General features: G+C 40.5%; 1 protein-coding gene across 1 annotated transcript in view; it reads right to left on the reverse strand.

Moving 5' to 3' along the window:
- LOC128692891 (uncharacterized) overlaps positions 1–21,884 on the reverse strand; it is a 39,044-nt gene extending 17,160 nt beyond the window's left edge. The window contains exon 1 of the mRNA XM_070080431.1: positions 21,782–21,884. The gene's annotated coding sequence lies outside the window, so the exon portion shown is untranslated. The remainder of the gene's footprint in view (positions 1–21,781) is intronic.
- Between the last annotated feature and the right edge of the window lie 418 nt (positions 21,885–22,302).

Below are 22,302 nucleotides of genomic sequence, written 5' to 3' on the forward strand. Positions count from 1 at the left end.
AAAATAATAAATGGTTATATATATACACAATTACATAACAGAAGGAAAATATATCTTAATATCACTCACCAATTTGACTGGAGATTAATGTGTATCATACTCAGAAAACCTCACTCTAACTAAATCTATGAAAATAATGCTGGCCAGAATTACACACAAATCTAGAGAGCTTATCTGAGGTTCCTGGAGTTGTCTTGTCCAGTCGTCTGAGGTCTCAAGTTATGCAGGAATGCACATCCACCAATTTCGCCTCCTATTTGAGAGGTGTCAACACAATTTTAACCTCTAGAGCACGAAAAATTCTTCCCATTACACCAACGTTTGTTCAAAATTCAAAACCAAGATGGCCAGTCTCCTTCTGCGCAGACGCAGACTCTCCGTTTTCTATGACATAAATATTATTAAATACAGTATGGCCATCTATTTACATATAAATACCGAATTTCTGGAAAATATTTACAGTATTTTCCACATAATGATTGAAACAAAAAAATCGTTAATTTGGACTTTGAGAATTTGCTATTTGTGAAGACAGTTCCGTAAACCAACAAACCTATTAAAAGTTTGAAATACATGAAATAAAGATGATTAATATACCTACAGACAACCGTTAACACTTTTTTGTATAAAATTGAATAGGGTCGTGTATGTAGTGCCAACCTTGTAGGTGGACGAGAACGCTAGAGACTACTGAGCAGCTGAACAGTGTTTATCAAGCGACCTCCCTGGCTCTGACCACCACGAGACCCCAGGTCCTTCTACTGAATGTTGCGCTTATCACAGCCTTTTATCACCTATGCCACATCACATCTGTTATTAACTGCCAACCAACCAAAGACTTATATCCGGTCGCATTCCGTAACATGACTTTTTCAGATAGACTTAGGGTGCAGCACAAACAACGGACGCGTATCAAATTTAATCAACTTTATCCTTGAAAAGCTTCAGTCAACACTGGCCACAGAAATAATGACAGTGAAGAGAACCAGAAGAGCATTAAATGATTGGCACATTATCTTTCAGCAATTAGTTTTTACAAACAATGAGCAGTGGATCCTGTGCTGATGCAGATTTTTCATTTAATATTGCAATTGCTCGCAGGTCACTGCACTAATCTTGAACATCAGTGTTGTAAAGTTTGCATTATCTTCAAGCAATATTCCATAAATTGGTTTTACATTAATAATAATACTCACAAATTCATGATCTTAATAGAGGAAATGTTCCGTAATATGCTTTTATACTCACTGGAACGCAGGCAAGAGATATACATCATAAACTACACAGGAAAATCCGAGAGGGATGGTCCCTAATCCGCACACAGAAATCACTCCCTACGAAAGCAAAAGACTTGGCAGGCGATGCCCCGGACACCATAAGTGTCCGGGTCACAAGCCTGTTCAACAGCCTCCCACCAGCCATAAAGGGAATTACCAATAGACCCCTGGTTGTCTTCAAGAGGGAGCTGGACATATACCTAAAGTCAGTACCGGATCATCCGGGCTGTGGTTCGTACGTTGGACTACGTGCGACCAGCAGTAACAGCCTCGTTGATCAGGCCCTAATCCACCGGGTGGCCTGGTCATGGACCGGGCCGCGGGGGCGTTGATCCCCGGAATACCCTCCAGGTAGACTCCAGGTACTAACAAATGTCTGAACACTAAAGAGAATGCTAAATATAGAACTACTATAATACTTGTGTAAATATTTCTTTAACTAATCGTATTGTTCTTTCAAGGACCACAAAATTAAGGTTAATGAATAAAAAATCAGTCTTTTGACATGATATACTGCTGCTACGGATTGCGAATTTCTTCTCCTTGGTAAATTTTTAATTGTTATTATTTGATGAGATTTTGTTTTCATTTTCTCTACGGTAACCGGCGTTAGGAAAATCGTACCACTGATCTAGTGCTGGCTACAGCATTCCAAGATCATCTCATTACAGTAGTAAAGTGAACCAAGGAACTTTAATCATCAGTGTTTAGACTGGTGGCATTTTTCAATTTTTGACCGAGGTGGACATTGTTTGCTTTCATCTTTTATATATGGATCTTATTACTCAAACTCTGCTTCAGCTATGAGACTGTTGGAAAAACTGTCTACTCAATCGAGTTGATATTATGAACTACCTCCATCATTATGTTTTGAGCCAAGATTCGTTAAAAAACATCGTGCCTTATGTGTTCTTGCTTTCAGCTTTCCGTTTGTGATAATGTGACCCACACTATGTGATCAACACAATGTGACCCACACTATGTGATCAACACAATGTGACCCACACTATGTGATACACACAATGTAATACACACATTGTTACTCACACTATGTAATCCACACAATGTGACCCACACTAAGTGATGCACGAAACGTGACCCACACTATGTGATCCTCACAGTGTGACCCCACACTAAGTGACACAATGTGAACTATACTATGTGATCCAAAGAATGTGGTCCACACTATGTGATCCACACAATATGACCCACACTAAATGATACACATAATGTGACCCCTACTATGTGATCCACACAACGTAACCCACACTAAATGCAATGTTTGTGGCTTTCACAGAGACCCACATAAATGATTACTTTGACAACGAAATATGGATCCCAGGTTATAACCTATACAGATGCGACAGAGTGAACAGGCATAAAAGGGGTGGGTTGGCCTATATATCACAGAGTTGATTATATGCACGGAACTACTAAACACCTCAAACCTTGTAGTTGAAGTTTAGGCAGTACAGATCGAGAACCAAAACTTTGTCACTGTAGTTGTATACAAGCCTCCAGATGCAATTTTCCAACAATTCCAGGAACAGCTTATGGAAATCGACCACTGTCTGGAAAATCTTCCAGCTCCTGCCCCAGTCATCTTGCTTTTGGGGGATTTCAACTTAAAACACCTAAAATGGAGGAATGCAGCAAATAATGTTTCAGCAGAGATAACCCCAGGAGGCAGCTCAGATGAAAATTCACACACACACGAACTATTAAATCCCTGCACCAAATTCACCTTAAACCAGCAAATAACGGAGTCAGCAAGATTAGAGAATACACTTGACCTCATCTTCAATAACAACGATGATCTGATACGAAATATAATCGTATCAAAGACAATACACTCAGATCACAACGTAAGAGAGGTACAAACACGTATGTGCAGGAGCCCAGACCAGCAAAATGTGATTGAGGGTGCCTTCACCAAATTCAACTTCAATAACAAAAACATATAGTGGGATCAAGTCATTCATGTCCAAAATAAAACAAGCTGGGAAGATATTCTAAACAACATGGATCCACACCGCTGCCTAGAAAGAATTAATTCTGTTGCACTTGAGCTATGTCAAGGCATATTCTCTAAGAAAAAGGAAGAGAAGATGTAAACTAGAAAGAGAGAGATGTTCCCTATATAGGCGAAGGCAAAAAATCACAGAGGTGCTGAAAGGGGCCAGTATAACTGATATACGAAGAGAGGCACTGGCCAGACAAATAGCAAATATCGAACTTAAGATTAATGAATCTTACAGGAGACATGAAAATCAGGAGGAATTAAAAGCCATGGAAGAAATTGAAAGAAACTTAAATGTTTCTTTTCCTATCCCAGTATTGCACCCCTGCTTAGATAAGATGGGATGTACATTGATGACAGCAAGGAAATGAGTGAGTTACTAAAGTCCCAGTATGACTCGGTGCTTAGTGAGCCGCTAACCAGACTAAGGGTTAAAGACATAAATTATTTTTTTATGACCGAGACGCAGAATTTGGTCGAGTCAAACATCTCTGATATTATCCTAATACCACATGACTTCGAAAAGGCAATAAATGACATGCCCATGCACTCTGGCCCAGGCCTAGATTCGTGGAACTCCTTGTTCTTCAAGAACTGCAAAAAGCTCCTATCACGTAAATTCTATGGAGAGGGAGCATGGACACAAGGGTTATCCTACATTTACTAAAAACAACTGACATAGCCCCACTTCATAAAGGGGGAAATATAGCAATAGCAAAGAATTACAGACCAATAGCACTAACTTCCCATATCATAAAAATCTCTGAAAGGGTTCTAAGAAGCACGATCGCCACCCATCTAGGTACCCATGAGATACACAACCCAGGGGAACATGGGTTTAGAGCAGGCCGCTTCTGCCTGTCCCAACACGGCCACTTGATACTGGAGTTCCGCAGGGAAGTGTCCTTGGTCCCCTGCTCTTCCTCATATACATCAATGATCTTCCAAACGTATCCCAACACCTGAAACCCATTCTCTTTGCTGACGACACGACTTATGTCATCTCTCACCCTAATCTTGCCACCCTCAACACCATTGTTAACGAGGAGCCGATCAAAATATCTACTTGGATGACAGCCAATAAACTTACGCTTAACACTGACAAAACCTACTATATTATGTTTGGTAGCAGAGCAGGAGATGCACAAATTAACATTAAGATCGACAACACTCTAATTACCAGACATAATGAGGGCAAATTCCTAGGCCTATACCTTGACAACAACCTGAATTTCAGCACCCATATCCAACACATAACCAAAAAAGTATCCAAAACAGTTGGGATCCTCTCCAAGATACGATACTACGTGCCGCAAAATGCCCTTCTCACACTATACCACTCACTTATTTATCCATACCTCACCTATGATATTTGTGCTTGGGGATCAACTGCAGCAACACACCTAAAGCCAATAATAACCCAACAAAAAGCTGCAGTAAGAATAATCACTAAATCCCATCCCTGGCAACACACCTCTCCACTCTTCATAGATCTAAACTTACTCCCTGTTCAGTACATCCACACTTACTACTGTGCAATCTACATCTACAGGACCTTAAACTCCAATATCAACCTTGACCTAAAACGCTTTCTTAATAGTTGTGACAGAACCCACAGGCATAACACCAGACACAAACATCTCTACGACATTCCCCGGGTCCGACTAAACCTTTACAAAAATTCAATGTATGTCAAAGGCCCTAAAATCTGGAACACCCTACCTGAGAACTCTAGAACTACAGACACATTCATCACCTTCAAAACTACCATTAGAAAACATCTTATCTCCCTGATACACCCCGTCAACTAACTACACGAATACCACCTGATGGTTCACACTTACACTCACTCACCCATTTGACCATAAACAGAAATATTAATCTCAATCTTAAAATAATGAATCCTGTGATACTCCAATACTGAAACTATGTACTGTGCCAAAACAAAAGCATTCACATTGCTAAACTCACAAACTAGTATTTAGTCACTTAGCCATAATACCAACTTACCTCATAATTTGTAATATTTTAAAATTAAGAATTAAACTAAGTCTGCCCGAAATGCCTAGCCATGCTAGGCGTTCTAGTGGTACACTCTGTAATCATTATTTTACTACATGTAAACCACACAATAACCAAATTCTGTAAACTCAGCATTGTAATCCTTATAGAGAATAAACTTTGAATTTGAATTTTGAACTACTGGACCACTATGACAAGGTCCTGGATGCTTTAGAGGACAAGCAAAATGCAGGTGTAGTATACACAGACTTTGCGAAACCCTTCGACAAGTGCGACCATGGTGTAATAGCGCACAAAATACGCGATGGAAGAATAACAGGAAAAGTTGATAGGTGGATCTATAACTTCCTAACAAACAGAACACAAAGTGAAATAGTAGCAGAGTAAAGTCTAGGGGCGGTTAAGGTCAAAAGCTCTGTTCCATAAGGCACAGTACTAGCCCCCATCCTGTTCCTCATCCTCATATCTAACACTGACAGGGATGTAAGCCACAGCACCGTGTCTTCCTTTACGGATGACACTCGAATTTTTATGACAGTGTCCTCCATCGAAGACACGGCAAGATTCTAAGCGGAAAACAATATGAAGCTCAATGAAGAGAGATTTCAATTACTCCGAATTGGAAACTTGAGGAAATTAAAACTATAACGGAGTATAAGACAAATTCCAACCACTCAGTAAAGTAAAAAACTAATGTGAAGTACCTGGAAGTGATAATGACAGAGGATCTCACTTTCATAGATCACAACAATGTATCTGATAGGATGAAAAATAAGAACCTTCAAAACTAGGGACGCCAAGCCCATGATGATTCTCTTCAAATCGCTGGTTCTCTCTAGGCTTGAATATTGCTGTACACTAACAGCGCCTTTCAAGGCAGGGGAAATTGGTGACTTAGAGAATATTCAGAGAACCTTCACTGCACACATAAATACAATAAAACACCTAAATTACTGGAAACGACTGAAGTTCCTTGATTTGTTTTCTCTGGAATGCAGGCAAGAGAGATACATGATAATATACGTTTGGAAAATTCTAGAAGGATTAGTACCAAATTTGCACACGAAAATCACTCCCAATGGAAGCAAAAGACTCGGCAGGCAATGCAATATCCCCTCAATGAAAAGCAAGGGAGCCACGAATACGCTGAGACACAACACATTGAATGTTAGGGGCCCAAGACTATTCATCCCTAGCATACGTAAGGAGGATTACCAATAGACTCCTGACTGTCTTCAAGAAGGGGCTGGACAGGCACCTAAAGTCAATACCTGACCAGCCGGGCTGTGGTTCTTACGTCGGTTTACGTGCGACCAACAGTAACAGCCTGGTTGATCAGGCACTGGTCCATCACGACGCCTGGTCACAGACCGGGCTGCGGGGGCGATGATCCTCGAAACCCTCTGCAGGTATACTCCAGGTCCAAAAATGCAGTATTAACACAAATTCCAGTTCTTACATTTTCTGCAAAAGATTGTTAGGAAGAAGCCTGGTATCAGCCATGTTATTAACATCAGAGTACAAGTGACGGAGGACTTGAGTCAACGTATCTGTCTCACTGCTTTCATGGAACGACAAAATCAATATAGAAATCAATGCTAATGTCAAGTTATTGACTTAAGACAGTATTATTCTAAAATGGGGTACATGGAACATTACTGAAGGATGGTTTAGAGACTACAGTGCGTTATGACAGCTTGTGTAAGTCAGTGTCAAAAATATTGTTCACCTTGGCCGGAGGCTTCCTAGATTTTGAGCCCCTAGGCTTCAGCCTGCCAAGCCTATAGGTAAATCCAGCAGTGGGTGCCAGCCACGACCAGCCGGCCATGTGTCCCTGAGCCGGACTTGTCACGAACTGCTCAGCGTGGAAAAAAAAAAAAGTTAATGGTACATACATTGCCTTGTTGCTGGGTCAAGTTACAGCACATTTTCTCTCCCACCACTATTCTTCTATCCCCTGAGAGTAAGTCTATCTAACATTTAACATACAGATGCATGTAACAGTAAAGTTTATCAATACGAGCAGATAATTAAAATTTCTAAAATATAGTAAAGGATTTTCTTTCATGGAAAAAATTAGTAAGATCTACACTAACACAGTTTAGTCCTGGAGAGTTTACCTGGAGAGGGTTTCGGGGGTCAACGCCCCCGCGGCTCGGTCTGAGACCAGGCCTCATGGTGGATCAGGATCTGATCAACCAGGCTGTTACTACTGGCCAGTGGATATTATAAATTAGATCTATTTCTCGCATGTTTTTACATTTACAAAACAGCTGTGAAATTTAGCATAGATGAAATCTAGTTTTTAAAGTTCTTTAATACTTAATTTTACAAAACAATAGCATAATAACTGGCATTATATTTGATATATTTCAGTAAAACAACACACCTCTTTGCTTATAGGTAATTTAGAGATATTTCGTGAAAACATCTCATGCTTTCTCGTTCATCTCTTGAAAATGTTGTATCCGCCAAGTTTATAAGGTTCGTAATTTTTTACGATATGTGCGTTTTTTTTTTTTTTTAGATACATGGAGAATATTTTTGTTTTATTTGGTTATGTAAATCCCAAACTGTGACTCTAGCGACTACAGCAACTATTATCAGTTTCGATGAGACTCCAAGTGCCAGTCAGGGAAGTAAGTGGAGAACCTGCCCCATCTAGCCTTCAAATTATGTCCAAATCCTACTGAGTTTATGAAAACGGAAATGAGTAAGTCAGAACTGTTTTATCGAGAGAAATATAAGCTCTGGCTAGATTCTGTAGAGCCATTTTGAGTGCATAATACTGCAGAAATATAGTAATAGATTAGAAAATGTAACTTCCACATCGCTAACTCACATACTGACCATGTCAAACTCTTATTATAATATATATCTTCTCGAGCTCGAAAAAAATGTAACCTCCTGAAGAAAGCGCAATTAAACATTTTAATTTTATGAATAAAACATGCACATGTGATACCCATATTGATTTATCTTCCTGTTCTCCAGACTCCCAGAAATACTTCTAAATCTCACTTCACTGAGCAGAAACGTATACAGAGATTGCCATAAGAATCATAAATATAAGTTAATATTGACTTTTTATTCAATATCATTTACCCGTGTGCTTTATAAATAGTTCATTAACGGAAATTTTTTACCACTGTCGGGTATTTGAAGCCTCAAGTACCGCTGAATTTGCCTTCAGAAGAGATGTTTACACAGTGTATAATTATATATCTCTTGAGGATGTGTGTGGACTTGTGTAAACCCGATTTATGAGAGTTTTCACAGCTGAAGGTAGAGGGTGACTGTAGAGAAGGTAGTGAGTGACTGTAGAGAAGGTACAGAGTGACTGTAGAGAAGGTAGAGCATGACTGTAGAGAAATTAGAGAATGACTGTAGAGAAGGTAGAGAGTGATTGTAGAGAAAATAGTGAGTGACTGTAGAGAAGGTACAGAGTGACTGTAGAAAAGGTAGAGAATGACTGTAGAGAAGGTAGAGAGTGACTGTAGAGAAGGTAGAGAATGACTGTAGAGAAGGTACAGAGTGACTGTAGAGAAGGTACAGAGTGACTGTAGAAAAGGTAGAGAATGACTGTAGAAAAGGTAGAGAATGACTGTAGAGAAGGTAGAGAGTGACTGTAGAGAAGGTAGAGAATGACTGTAGAGAAGGTAGAGAGTGACTGTAGAGCAGGGACAGAGTGACTGTAGAGAAAGTAGTGAGTGACTGTAGAGAAAGTACAGAGTGACTGTAGAGAAGGTACAGAGTGACTGTAGAGAAGGTAGAAAATGACTGTAGAGAAGGTAGAGAGTGACTGTAGAGAAGGTAGAGAATGACTGTAGAGAAGGTAGAGAATGATTGTAGAGAAGGTAGAGAGTGACTGTAGAGAAGGTACAGAGTGACTGTAGAAAAAGTAGTGAGTGACTGTAGAGAAGGTACAGAGTGACTGTAGAGAAGGTAGAAAAGGACTGTAGAGAAGGTAGAGAGTGACTGTAGAGAAGGTAGAGAGTGACTGTAGAGAAAGTAGTGAGTGACTGTAGAGAAGGTACAGAGTGACTGTAGAGAAGGTAGAGAATGACTGTAGAGAAGGTAGAAAAAGACTGTACAGAAGATAGAGAGTGACTGTAGATAGAGTAGTGAGTGACTGTAGAGAAGGTAGAGAATCACTGTAGAGAAGGTAGAGAGTGACTGTAGAGAAGGTAGAGAATGACTGTAGGGAAGGCAGAGAATGACTGTAGAGAAGGTAGAGAATGACTGTAGAGAAGGTAGAGAATGACTGTAGAGAAGTTACAGAACGACTGTAGAGAAGGTAGAGAAAGACTGTAGAGAAAGTAGTGAGTAACTGTAGAGAAGGTAGAGAGTGACTGTAGAGAAGGTAGAGAGTGACTGTATAGAAGGTAGAGAATGACTGTAGAGAAAGTAGTGAGTGAAGGTAGAGAAGGTAGAGAATGACTGTAGAGAATGTAGAGAATGATTGTAGAGAAGGTAGAGAATGACTGTAGAGAAAGAAGTGAGTGACTGTAGAGAATGACTGTAGAGAAGGTAGAGAATGACTGTAGAGAAGGTAGAGAGTGAATGTAGAGAAAGTAGTGAGTGACTGTAGAGAAGGTAGAGAGTGACTGTAGAGAAGGTAGAGAGTGACTGTAGAGAAGGTAGAGAGTGACTGTAGAGAAGGTAGAGAGTGAATGTAGAGAAAGTAGTGAGTGACTGTAGAGAAGGTAGAGAGTGACTGTAGAGAAGGTAGAGAGTGACTGTAGAGAAGGTAGAGAATGACTGTAGAGAAGGTAGAGAGTGACTGTAGAGAAAGTAGTGAGTGAGTGTAGAGAAGGTAGAGAGTGACTGTAGAGAAGGTAGAGAGTGACTGTAGAGAAGGTAGAGAATGACTGTAGAGAAGGTAGAGAATGACTGTAGAGAAGGTAGAGAGTGAATGTAGAGAAGGTAGAGAGTGACTGTAGAGAAGGTAGAGAGTGACTGTAGAGAAGGTAGAGAGTGACTGTAGAGAAAGTAGTGAGTGACTGTAGAGAAGGTAGAGAGTGACTGTAGAGAAGGTAGAGAGTGACTGTAGAGAAGGTAGAGAGTGACTGTAGAGAAGGTAGAGAGTGACTGTAGAGAAGGTAGAGAATGACTGTAGAGAAGGTAGAGAGTGAATGTAGAGAAAGTAGTGAGTGACTGTATAGAAGGTAGAGAGTGACTGTAGAGAAGGTAGAGAGTGACTGTAGAGAAGGTAGAGAATGACTGTAGAGAAGGTAGAGAGTGACTGTAGAGAAAGTAGTGAGTGACTGTAGAGAAGGTAGAGAGTGACTGTAGAGAAGGTAGAGAGTGACTGTAGAGAAGGTAGAGAATGACTGTAGAGAAGGTAGAGAATGACTGTAGAGAAGGTAGAGAGTGAATGTAGAGAAGGTAGAGAGTGACTGTAGAGAAGGTAGAGAGTGACTGTAGAGAAGGTAGAGAATGACTGTAGAGAAGGTAGAGAATGACTGTAGAGAAAGTAGTGAGTGACTGTAGAGAAGGTAGAGAGTGACTGTAGAGAAGGTAGAGAGTGACTGTAGAGATGGTAGAGAGTGACTGTAGAGAAAGAAGTGAGTGAATGTAGAGAAGGTAGAGAGTGACTGTAGAGAAGGTAGAGAATGAATGTAGAGAAAGTAGTGAGGGACTGTAGAGAAGGTAGAGAGTGACTGCAGAAAAGGTAGAGAGTGACTGTAGAGAAGGTAGAGAATGACTGTGGAGAAAGTAGTGAGTGACTGTAGAGAAGGTAGAGAGTGACTGTAGAGAAGGTAGAGAGTGACTGTAGAGAAGGTAGAGAGTGACTGTAGAGAAAGAAGTGAGTGAATGTAGAGAAGGTAGAGAGTGACTGTAGAGAAGGTAGAGAATGAATGTAGAGAAGGTAGAGAATGACTGTAGAGAAGGTAGAGAGTGAATGTAGAGAAGGTAGAGAGTGACTGTAGAGAAGGTAGAGAGTGACTGTAGAGAAGGTAGAGAATGACTGTAGAGAAGGTAGAGAATGACTGTAGAGAAAGTAGTGAGTGACTGTAGATAAGGCAGAGAGTGACTGTAGAGAAGGTAGAGAATGACTGTAGAGAAGATTCAGAGTGAATATGAAGAAGGTAGAGAATGACTGTAGAGAAGGTAGAGAGTGAATGTAGAGAAGGTAGAGAGTGACTGTAGAGAAGGTAGAGGATGACTGTAGAGAAGGTAGAGAATGACTGTAGAGAAAGTAGTGAGTGACTGTAGAGAAGGTAGAAAATGACTGTAGAGAAAGTAGAGTGACTGTAGAGAAGTTATAGAATGACTGTAGAGAAAGTAGTGAGTGACTGTAGAGAAGGTAGAGAATGACTGTAGAGAAAGTAGTGAGTGACTATAGAGAAGGTAGAGAGTGACTGTAGAGAAAGTAGTGAGTGATTGTAGAGAAGGTAGAGAGTGACTGTAGAGAAGGTAGAGAGTGACTCTAGAGAAAGTAGTGAGTGACTGTAGAGAAGGTAAAGAGGGACTGTAGAGAAGGTAGAGAATGACTGTAGAGAAGGTAGAAAAAGACTGTAGAGAAGGTAGAGAGTGACTGTAGAGAAGGTAGAGAGTGACTGTAGAGAAGGTAGAGAATGACTGAAGAGAAGGTAGAGAATGACTGTAGAGAAGATACAGAGTGAATATAAAGAAGGTAGAGAATGACTGTAGAGAAGGTAGAGAGTGAATGTAGAGAAGGTAGAGAATGACTGTTGAGAAGGTAGAGAATGACTGTAGAGAAAGTAGTGAGTGACTGTAGAGAAGGTAGAGAGTGACTGTAGAGAAGGTAGAGAATGACTGTAGAGAAGGTAGAGAGTGAATGTAGAGAAGGTAGAGAGTGACTGTAGAGAAGGTAGAGGATGACTGTAGAGAAGGTAGAGAATGACTGTAGAGAAAGTAGTGAGTGACTGTAGAGAAGGTAGAGAGTGACTGTAGAGAAGGTAGAGAGTGACTGTAGAGAAGGTAGAGAGTGAATGTAGAGAAGGTAGAGAGTGACTGTAAAGAAAGTAGTGAGTGACTGTAGAGAAGGTAGAGAGTGACTGTAGAGAAGGTAGAGAATGACTGTAGAGAAGGTAGAGAGTGACTGTAGAGAAGGCAGAGAGTGACTGTAGAGAAGGTAGAGAATGACTGTAGAGAAGGTAGAGAGTGACTGTAGAGAAGGCAGAGAGTGACTGTAGAGAAGGTAGAGAATGACTGTAGAGAAGGTAGAGAGTGACTGTAGAGAAGGTAGAGAGTGACTGTAGAGAAGGTAGAGAGTGACTGTAGAGAAGGTAGAGAGTGACTGTAGAGAAAGTAGTGAGTGACCGTAGAGAAGGTAGAGAGTGACGGTAGAGACTGACTGTAGATAAGGTAGAGAATGACTGTAGAGAAGGTAGAGAATGACTGTAGAGAAAGTAGTGTGTGACTGTAGAGAAGGTATAGAATGACTGTAGAGAAGGTAGAGAGTGACTGTAGAGAAGGTAGAGAGTGATTGTGGAGAATGTAGAGAATGACTGTAGAGAAGTTAGAGAGTGACTGTAGAGAAGGTAGAGAGTGAATGTAGAAAAGGTAGAGAGTGACTGTAGAGAAGGTAGAGAATGACTGTAGAGAAGGTAGAGAATGACTGTAGAGAAGGTAGAGAATGACTGTAGAGAAGGTAGAGAATGACTGTAGAGAAAGTAGTGAGTGACCGTAGAGAAGGTAGAGAGTGACGGTAGAGACTGACTGTAGAGAAGGTAGAGAATGACTGTAGAAAAGGTAGAGAATGACTGTAGAGAAAGTAGTGTGTGACTGTAGAGAAGGTATAGAATGACTGTAGAGAAGGTAGAGAGTGACTGTAGAGAAGGTAGAGAGTGATTGTAGAGAAGGTAGAGATTGACTGTAGAGGAGGTAGAGAGTGATTGTAGAGAAGGTAGAGAATGACTGTAGAGAAGTTAGAGAGTGACTGTAGAGAAGGTAGAGAGTAAATGTAGAGAAGGTAGAGAGTGACTGTAGAGAAGGTGGTAGAGAATGACTGTAGAGAAGGTAGAGAATGACTGTAGAGAAGGTAGAGAATGACTGTAGAGAATGTAGAGAGTGAGTGTAGAGAAGGCAGAGAAACATAAACACATATGCAGTTTAATGTGAACCTTTATTGACAACGTTTCGCCCACACAGTGGGCTTTTTCAAGTCACACACAGATCTACCTGGGGTGGAAGGTACGGGAGTATTTATAGTCAGGTTCAGAATGTTGAAGTCAGATGGAGAATGCTGCATTTGATGATCTACCGGGTGGGGTTATAGAGTCTTGGGTAGCTTGGCAGGGGTATTGGACAAGTTGTGAGTAGACCTTCTGCAGTGTTGTATGTTCTCATGTGGGATAGCGATGAAGAAGTTTCTTGGCGAGTGGTTCAGCTATGTTATAGATGCCATTGTTCTGGTTGAAATTGTTGGTTATATTGATAAGCGATGATTCCAGGATTCTTCGGTACTGAGTGTTGTCTTCTGTGGAGATAAGTCTTGAGTTTCTGTAGTTATTTAAATGGTTGTGTGAATTGCGATGCTGTACACAGGCATTCCTTGTATCGTCAGTCCTGCTTGCGTATTGGTGTTCTGAAATACGTGTTTGGAGGTCTCTTGATGTTTCGCCCACGTATAATTTGTTGCAGTCATTACAAGGGATTATGTATTCCCCTGCAGAGGATGGAAACTTGTCCTGTCTACTACTGGTGATGTCCTTGATGGTCGTGGTTGTGGAGGTAGATACTTGGAATGATGTATTGGAAAAGATGTTGGAAACATGTTTGGCAATGGAGTTGGTGGGGAGGACTATGTATCACTTCTCGGCAGTGTCTTCACTGGGTGTGTTGAAGATGTTTAAATGCCCGCCGTCTGCAGTCTCTGATGAAGTGACGAGGATAGTGGAGTTTAGAAAATAAATGCAAGGAATGCCTGTGTACAAAATCGTAATTCACACAACCATTTAATTAACTACAGAAACTCAAGACTTATTGCCACAGAAGACAACACTCAATACCGAAGAATCCTGGAATCATCGCTTATCTCTATAACCAACAATTTCAACCAGAACAACGGCATCTATAACATAGCTGAACCACTTGCCAAGAAACTTCTTCATCGCTATCTCACATAAGAACATAAGACTCTATAACCCCACCCGGTAGATCATCAAATGCAGCATTCTCCACTTGACCTCAACATTCTGAACCTGACTATAAATAGTCCCTTCCACCCCAGGTAGATCTGTGTGTGACGAAAAAGTCCACTGTGTGGGCGAAACGTTGTCAATAAAGGATCACATTAAACTGCATATGTGTTTATGTTTCCATTGTGTCTGTATTTTATACCATTTATTTTCAGAGAAGGTAAAGATTGACTGTAGAGAAGGTAGAGAATGACTGTAGAGAAAGTAGTGAGTGACTGTAGAGAAGGTATAGAATCACTGTAGAGAAGGTAGAGAGTGATTGTAGAGAAAGTAGTGAGTGACTGTAGAGAAGGTAGAGAGTGACTGTAGAGAAGGTAGAGAATGAATGTAGAGAAGATACAGAATGAATATAAAGAAGGTAGAGAATGACTGTAGAGAAGGTAGAGAGTGAATGTAGAGAAGGTAGAGAATGACTGTAGAGAAGATAGAGAATGACTGTAGAGAAGGTAGAGAGTGACTGTAGAGAAGGTAGAGAATAACTGTAGAAAAGGTAGAGAATGAGTGTAGAGAAAGTAGTGAGTGACTGTAGAGAACGTAGAGAGTGACTGTAGAGAGGGTAGAGAGTGACTGTAGAGAATGTAGAGAATGACTGTAGAGAAGGTAGAGAATGACTGTAGGAAGGTAGAGAATGACTGTAGAGAAAGTAGTGAGTGACTATAGAGAAGGTAGAGAGTGACTGGAGAGAAGGTAGAGAATGACTGTAGAGAAGGTAGAGAGTGAATATAGAGAGGGTAGAGAGTGACTGTAGAGAAGGTAGAGAATGACTGTTCAGAAGGTAGAGAATGACTGTAGAGAAAGTAGTGAGTGACTATAGAGAAGGTAGAGAGTGACTGTAGAGAAGGTAGAGAATGACTGTAGAGAAGGTAGAGAGTGAATGTAGAGAAGGAAGAGAGTGACTGTAGAGAAGGTAGAGAATGACTGTAGAGAAGGTAGAGAATGACTGTAGAGAAAGTAGTGAGTGACTGTAGAGAAGGTATAGAATGACTGTAGAGAAGGTAGAGAGTGATTGTAGAGAAAGTAGTGAGTGACTGTAGAGAAGGTAGAGAGTGACTGTAGAGAACGTAGAGAATGACTGTAGAGAAGGTAGAGAGTGAATGTAGAGAAGGTAGAGAGTGACTGTAGAGAAGGTAGAGAATGACTGTAGAGAAGGTAGAGAATGACTGTAGAGAAGGTAGAGAGTGATTGTAGAGAAGGTAGAGAATAACTGTAGAGAAGGTAGAGAATGAGTGTAGAGAAAGTAGTGAGTGACTGTAGAGAAGGTAGAGAGTGACTGTAGAGAGGGTAGAGAGTGACTGTAGAGAATGTAGAGAATGACTGTAGAGAAGGTAGAGAATGACTGTAGAGAAGGTAGAGAATGACTGTAGAGAAAGTAGTGAGTGACTATAGAGAAGGTAGAGAGTGACTGTAGAGAAGGTAGAGAATAACTGTAGAGAAGGTAGAGAGTGAATATAGAGAGGGTAGTGAGTGACTGTAGAGAAGGTAGAGAGTGACTGTAGAGAAGGTAGAGAGTGACTGTAGAGAAGGTAGAGAGTGACTGTAGAGAAAGTAGTGAGTGAATGTAGAGAAGGTAAAGAGTGACTGTAGAGAAGGTAGAGAATGACTGTAGAGAAGGTAGAGAATGCCTGTAGAGAAAGTAGTGAGTGACTGTAGAGAAGGTATAGAATGACTGTAGAGAAGGTAGAGAGAGACTGTAGAGAAGGTAGAGAATGACTGTAGAGAAGGTAGAGAATGACTGTAGAGAAAGTAGTGAGTGACTGTAGAGAAGGTAGAGAGTGACTGTAGAGAAGGTAGAGAGTGACTGTAGAGAACGTAGAGAATGACTGGTTAGAAGGTAGAGAATGACTGTAGAGAAGGTAGAGAATGACTGTAGAGAAGGTAGAGAGTGAATGTAGAGAACGTAGAGAGTGACTGTAGAGAAGGTAGAGAGTGACTGTAGAGAATGTAGAGAATGACTGTTGAGAAGGTAGAGAATGACTGTAGAGAAAGTAATGAGTGACTGTAAAGAAGGTAGAGAGTGACTGTAGAGAAAGTAGTGAGTGACTGTAGAGAAGGAAGAGAGTGACTGTAGAGAAGGTAGAGAGTGACTGTAGAGAAGGTAGAGAATGACTGTAGAGAAGGTAGAGAATGACTGTAGAGAAGGTAGAGAATGACTGTAGAGAAAGTAGTGAGTGACTATAGAGAAGGTAGAGAGTGACTGTAGAGAAGGTAGAGAATGACTGTAGAGATGGTAGAGAGTGAATTTAGAGAGGGTAGAGAGTGACTGTAGAGAAGGTAGAGAATGACTGTTGAGAAGGTAGAGAATGACTGTAGAGAAAGTAGTGAGTGACTACAGAGAAGGTAGAAAGTGACTGTAGAGAAGGTAGAGAATGACTGTAGAGAAAGTAGAGAATGACTGTAGAAAAGGTAGAGAGTGACTGTAGAGAAGATAGAGAGTGAATGTAGAGAAGGAAGAGAGTGACTGTAGAGAAGGTAGAGAATGACTGTAGAGAAGGTAGAGAATGACTGTAGAGAAAGTAGTGAGTGACTGTAGAGAAGGTAGAAAGTGACTGTAGAGAAGGTAGAGAGTGCCTGTAGAGAAGGTACAGAGTGACTGTAGAGAAGGTAGAGAGTGACTGTAGAGAAGGTAGAGAATGACTGTAGAGAAGGTAGAGAGTGAATGTAGAGAAGGTAGAGAGTGACTGTAGAGAAGGTAGAGAATGACTGTAGAGAAGGTAGAGAATGACTGTAGAGAAGGTAGAGAGTGACTGTAGAGAAGGTAGAGAATGACTAGAGAGAAGGTAGAAAGTGACTGTAGAGAAAGTAGAGAATGACTGTAGAAAAGGTAGAGAGTGACTGTAGAGAAGGTAGAGATTGACTGTAGAGAAGGTAGAGAATGACTGTAGAAAAGGTAGAGAATGACTGTAGAGAAGGTAGAGAATGCCTTTAGAGAAAGTAGTGAGTGACTGTAGAGAAGGTAGAGAGTGACTGTAGAGAAGGTAGAGAGTGACTGTAGAGAAGGTAGAGAGTGACTGTAGAGAAGGTAGAGAGTGACTGTAGAGAAGGTAGAGAGTGACTGTAGAGAAGGTAGAGAGTGACTGTAGAGAAAGTAGTGAGTGACTGTAGAGAAGGTAAAGAGTGACTGTAGAGAAGGTAGAGAATGACTGTAGAGAAGGTAGAGAATGCCTGTAGAGAAAGTAGTGAGTGACTGTAGAGAAGGTATAGAATGACTGTAGAGAAGGAAGAGAGAGACTGTAGAGAAGGTAGAGAATGTCTGTAGAGAAGGTAGAGAATGACTGTAGAGAAAGTAGTGAGTGACTGTAGAGAAGGTAGAGAGTGACTGTAGAGAAGGTAGAGAGTGACTGTAGAGAACGTAGAGAATGACTGGTTAGAAGGTAGAGAATGACTGTAGAGAAGGTAGAGAATGACTGTAGAGAAGGTAGAGAATGACTGTAGAGAAGGTAGAGAGTGAATGTAGAGAACGTAGAGAGTGACTGTAGAGAAGGTAGAGAGTGACTGTAGAGAAGGTAGAGAATGACTGTTGAGAAGGTAGAGAATGACTGTAGAGAAAGTAATGAGTGACTGTAGAGACGGTAGAGAGTGACTGTAGAGAAAGTAGTGAGTGACTGTAGAGAAGGAAGAGAGTGACTGTAGAGAAGGTAGAGAGTGACTGTAGAGAAGGTAGAGAATGACTGTAGAGAAGATAGAGAATGACTGTAGAGAAGATAGAGAATGACTGTAGAGAAAGTAGTGAGTGACTGTAGAGAAGGTAGAGAATGATTGTAGAGAAGGTAGAGAATGACTCTAGAGAGGGTAGAGAATGACTGTAGAGAAGGTAGAGAGTGACTGTAGAGAAGGTAGAGAATGACTGTAGAGAAGGTAGAGAATGACTGTAGAGAAGGTAGAGAATGACTGTAGAGAAGGTAGAGAGTGACTGTAGAGAAGGTAGAGAATGACTGTAGAGAAAGTAGAATGACTGTAGAGAAGGTAGAGAGTGACTGTAGAGAAGGTAGAGAATGACTGTAGAGAAGGTAGAGAATGACTGTAGAGAAGGTAGAGAGTGACTGTAGAGAAGGTAGAGAATGACCGTAGAGAAGGTAGAGAATTACTTTAAGGAGGGAAAAGAGTGAATGTAGAGATGGTAGTCTCTTCTACGAGTCTCGATCAGTCGCAGTATTAACAACTCCGGCAGTTACTTTAAAACCCCGGGAATTTATACCCGTGGTTGCGGTCGGTGAATAAAATTAATTTGTGAGTTATCCATCCCTGAATGTTGTGAGTGATAGAACAGGTTGTCTAGTGTTCTCTACACATCTTGGTGTTCATGTGGTACACCTGTCTGGAGAGTTTACCCTCAGGTTCATCAAGTTTACATTCAAGGCCACAACGTACAGCTAATTTCGCCATCTGTAAAGGATTGCTTTATTCCCCCGTCGTAAATGATTGTATATATTCAATTCAATTCAATTCAATTCAAAGTTTATTCTCTATAAGGATTACAATGTTGATTTTACAGAAATTTCGTTATTGTGTGGTTTACATGTTGTAAAATAGTGATTACAGAGTGTACCACTAGAACGCTTAGTATGGCTAGGCATTTCTGGTAGACTTAGTTTTATTCTTAATTGTAAAATATTACAAATTATGAGGTAAGTTGGTATTATGGCTAAGTGACTAAATACTAGTTTGTGAGTTTAGCAATGTGAATGCTTTTGTTTTGGCACAGTACATAGTTTCAGTATTGGAGTATCACAGGATTCATTATTTTAAGATTGAGATTAATATTTCTGTTTATGGTCAAATGAGTCAGTGTAAGTGTGAACCACCAGGTGGTTTATATCAGCTATAAACTTTGAAAAACATATTCCAGATAAGTATTTTTTAATATAGAAAATACAGTTTTAAAAAAAATTCTACAGTCATTCTTTTTGTTAAAAATTTTACAACACAAGTTTTAACATTTGAAACTTTAACTCAGATTATATTTTGTCTTATTGTAATTAACATTTATACTCCCATTTGTTTTATAAAGGTGGCAAATTTGCATCTATATACTTTAAAGCAGCTCCCGACCCTCCAGCGAACCTAAGATAAATTTTCAAGGGTAAGCCAGTGAAAGGCCTCGTTCAGATGACCAAAATCTCCAGCTCTGGGCCATTATATGACTAAGACCTTGTGTCAGGAAATACATGTCCTGTTTCCTGAGCTAACTTAATCTCCGATAAACATGACACATAACTTTGATATTCTCAGACCTACCAGAGCAAATATTCTCATGCTATCTTACCGAAACTAATATCCAAATTTAGTGATTAAAATTATCAAACAGCCAAATGATAAAGTATTTAAATTGCCAAACAGTCAAATAATAAAGATAATCTTTCTTTCAACAAACTACACAGGTGTTAGAAGCTTCATGTCCACTAATAGAGGTAATTTACAGTAATATACTACAAACACAGAGAGCTGCACATTCTTCAGTTATTGTATTAAATGGTCAAATTTTCAATAAGAAAATCTAAAACAATTTTAAACCTTATTTTGTAGACGAATAATTCAGAGAACCGACAAGTGTCTAATTCATCAAACATAATTTTCTTTTAAATATATTGTCACTGCAACTTTGATGTTTAAGAATCAAACTTAAAGTAACAGGAAACACCATCACTTATTCTTTTCTTATCTTTTTTTAATAAAATTAAGAAATTCGCACTTAAACCGTCGAAAAAAATACATCCTTCATCTCAGCGAGTTAAACCTGCCTTAAAAGTTTGAAGACGATCAGAAGAGACATTCTCAAGGCATCAGACAAAAAACCGTAATAATATTAATTCATAATGTTAAGAAATTGGTCCCAAGGAAGTTGAAAACTAAACTTGATCTTTCTCTCACTATAAGAAACTGATAAAAGTTTGACAGTGAGAAGATGATTCGTCAGGTTATCATAACGAAAATACTGGAGATAGAGACGAGGGAAAATCAACTAACAGTTGTGGATAATCAACTAACAGCCAGGATAAGTGGGGAATACACCACTAAGAACTAGTGGTGTGAGATACACCACCAGGAAATAGTGATGAGGGATACACCACCAGGAAATAGTAGTGTGAGATACACCACCAGGAACTAGTGGTGAGGGATACACCACCAGGAATTAGTGGTGAGGGATACACCACCAGGAAATAGTAGTGTGAGATACACCACCAGGAACTAATGGTGAGGGATACACAACCAGGAACTAGTGGTGAGGGATACTCCACAGGAACTACTTGGTGAGGGATACACCACCAGGAACTATTGGTGAGGGATACACAACCAGGAACTAGTGGTGAGGGATACTCCACAGGAATTACTTGGTGAGGGAAACACCACCAGGAACTATTGGTGAGGGATGCACCATAAGGAACTAGTGGTGAGGGATACTCCACCAGAAACTAGTGGTGAGGGATACATCATCAAAAACTAGTGGTGAGGGATACTCCACCAGGAACAAGTGCTGAGGGATACACCACCAGGGATACACCACCAGGAAATAGTGGTGTGAGATACACCACCAGGAACTAGTGGTGAGAGATACACAACCAGGAACTAGTGGTGAGGGATACACCAACAGGAACTACTTGGTGAGGGATACACCACCAGGAACTAGTGGTAAGGGATGCACCATAAGGAACTAGTGGTGAGAGATACTCCACCAGGAACTAGTGGTGAGGGATACATCACCAGGAACTAGTGGTGAGGGATACACCACAAGGAACTAGTGGTGAGGGATACTCCACCAGGATAAGTGGGGGATACACCACCAGAATCTAAGGGATACACCACCTGGCACTAGCGGTGAGGGATACATCACCAGGAACTAGTGGTGAGGGATACACCACCAGGAAAAAGTGGTGTGAGATACACCACCAGAAACTAGTGGTGAGGGATACTCCACCAGGAACTACTTGGTGAGAGATACACCACCAGGAACTAGTGGTGAGGGATGCACCATAAGGAACTAGTGGTGAGGGATACTCCACCAGGAACTAGTGGTGAGGGATACATCACCAGGAACTAGTGGTGAGGGATACACCACCAGGAACTAGTGGTGTGGGATACACCACCAGGAACTAGTGGCGAGGGATACACCACCAGGAAATAGTTAATAAGATAGCCCGGTGTTGCACATGTATCTAATTCATCAAGGTGTCGATGTAACGAAAGTTTGAAATATTTTTGAAAGAACATGGGAGAAATAAAATTACCTGCATAAACCTCATTACTGCATTCATACAAATAATTCGATTAGAAGGCAACTGAGTAGAACAACTTACATTTTGTTGCACCTCTGAGGTACGTGGGAATTTTGGATATTATAAGTCTCTTGAGAACATTCCCTCCAACACCCACAGTCCTGTAGTGCACATATAACCCTGGACCTAAAAATTATATTTAAATTAATAAACATATAACCAATAATTATGGTAATAATATTTATATTAAAAGTGGACTGCATCATTTAGGTTGGACTTGCGGATGGAGGGGGGGGGGAGGTACACAGATATATATACAATATTAGGAAAATAATTAAATGTTTATCACCAACACTTACCAAATTTTCTCTGGAGGTTGCCGAGTTCCGTTGGATCACCCACAACAACTATCTTAATATAAAGAAACTAAACTGGCCAGATAGCTCAACATAAAAAGAAGTTTTTCTGAGCTTTGGGTGCTGATGGCTTTATTTCCCTTCGTTCACACTCCAGTTATTGAGGTCCTGCAACGTTACTGTCGTTACACTTTCAGCAAGACTGTATTTCCGATTTGCCTTGCTCCTGTTTGGGAGATTTGAGCC

The sequence above is a fragment of the Cherax quadricarinatus genome, unplaced genomic scaffold (genome assembly GCF_038502225.1).
Source record: "Cherax quadricarinatus isolate ZL_2023a unplaced genomic scaffold, ASM3850222v1 Contig440, whole genome shotgun sequence".
Taxonomy (NCBI): Eukaryota; Metazoa; Arthropoda; class Malacostraca; order Decapoda; family Parastacidae; genus Cherax; species Cherax quadricarinatus.